General features: G+C 37.3%; 1 protein-coding gene across 1 annotated transcript in view; it reads left to right on the forward strand.

Annotated features, from left to right (window-relative positions):
* LOC101304721 overlaps positions 1 to 1582 on the forward strand; it is a 5899-nt gene that overhangs the window by 3231 nt on the left and 1086 nt on the right. The window lies entirely within an intron of this gene.

Consider the following 1582-nt stretch of genomic DNA (forward strand, 5'->3'; position numbering starts at 1 on the left):
CATAATATTTATTTATTATTTTATTTTTGTCCACTCACTCTAACGTTATTAAATGTTTTCCCCTGGGCCCTTCATTTTAAATTGCCCAGTCTGCAGAGTTCGGGTTGGATCTAGTAGGAGACGAGGCATAGTCACCCGCTTTTCGGCCAGTTTTCATCAGTAGGTTACATGTTCAACCTACTCGTGTTTTCTTGCTTCCGCTTGTGTTTAGTAGCTCTGAATACTTTAGAATTTTTGTATATTATGTGATATTCAGAAGCGTTAAATTAAGAGTGTAATATGAAATTTTCGAGTTAGGGTTGTCCATCTGCAAGGGAGATTTTCTTAATCTTTTCAGTAAATTTTCCTTGGAGGTGGTCCCCGCACGACTTACTCTGGGTTTCAGGGTGAAATTCGGGGTGGGTTGTGTCATTTATAGTGTCCATGTCGCACCTAGGGTTTATTCTCCACCCTTGATTTTACCTTGATCCAACGGTCCAAGAGAATTGCTTGATCTCCACAACAAATCAGCCATTTAGTATCCTTCCTTGTATTGCCGAAAATCAGCTCTTCCTCTTTAATTTGCTGCGCCATTTATTGTTCCTAAAAAGGGAAGGAGTTAGTCTTGTAAAATCAGATTTTTAGACAAAAGAATTTAAGGAATTAATTTTCAGATTTTCAGATTTGAATTGCATAATAAATCCCTTAATTTAGACAAAGAAATCTTGTCTTAAAATCCTAGAAAGACTCGGCAGGAAACCCTAGGGTTTTGCCGTCCCTCTCCTTGATTTATGGCGACCACCTTAGGCCTAATCCATGTAGGATTTGGCATCCTTGCTTCATGTGAAATCCCTGTCTCAAGAGGAAAGAAAGTTTCCAAAATAAATTAGGAAAGTCAAAATAGGAAAAATTCAAAGATAGCAAGTTTCCCAAAATGGAAAAGGTAAGTTTTCTCTTTTCAAAACAGGAAAGTTTCCTAAATGACTTATCCTCGACTTTTGCGCCTCCTTGAGTTTCCTAGTTGCACCAGGAATCCTTCTTTGATTAGGAATCCGCTCAATTTTCTCGTTTTAGCCTTCTTTTGTGTAAATCTGCCTTTATTGACTCTAAAATATAAAACATGTTAGAAATGGAGTGATTAAGGAAATAACGAGGCTAAATAGGGTCGGAAATACATTAAGAAAGTAGCATAAAATACGTCTATCAAACGTGTGTTGGTTTAGACTTTCGAGATTCTAAGGGACCTTTTATTGTGATGGTGGAATCTTTTCTAAGGTGTTTGAAGTAGTGGTTTCTAGAACTCTACCTTGTGAACTTGGAACTTGATATCTCTTTCTACCTTCCGTTCTTTCTTTTCTTGTCTTAAACAATTTGATGGGGTAAACTAAAACCTGCCTTTTGACCATCTTGGCTGCTGGTCCTACATGTAAATATTGACAAGAATAGGTGAAGGAACGAATGAGACTGTCCACAAAATGAACGCATTTAATATTCTAACTGAAAGTATCAATATTAGAGTGTCCTTTGCTGGCACCAGCAATTTTAGGCAAAGTTCATTGTGGTCTCACATCAAATGTACACACAAATGATTCCATAAAGGGCA

This window comes from Fragaria vesca, linkage group LG7 (assembly GCF_000184155.1).
Source record: "Fragaria vesca subsp. vesca linkage group LG7, FraVesHawaii_1.0, whole genome shotgun sequence".
In the NCBI taxonomy this organism is placed as follows: Eukaryota; Viridiplantae; Streptophyta; class Magnoliopsida; order Rosales; family Rosaceae; genus Fragaria; species Fragaria vesca.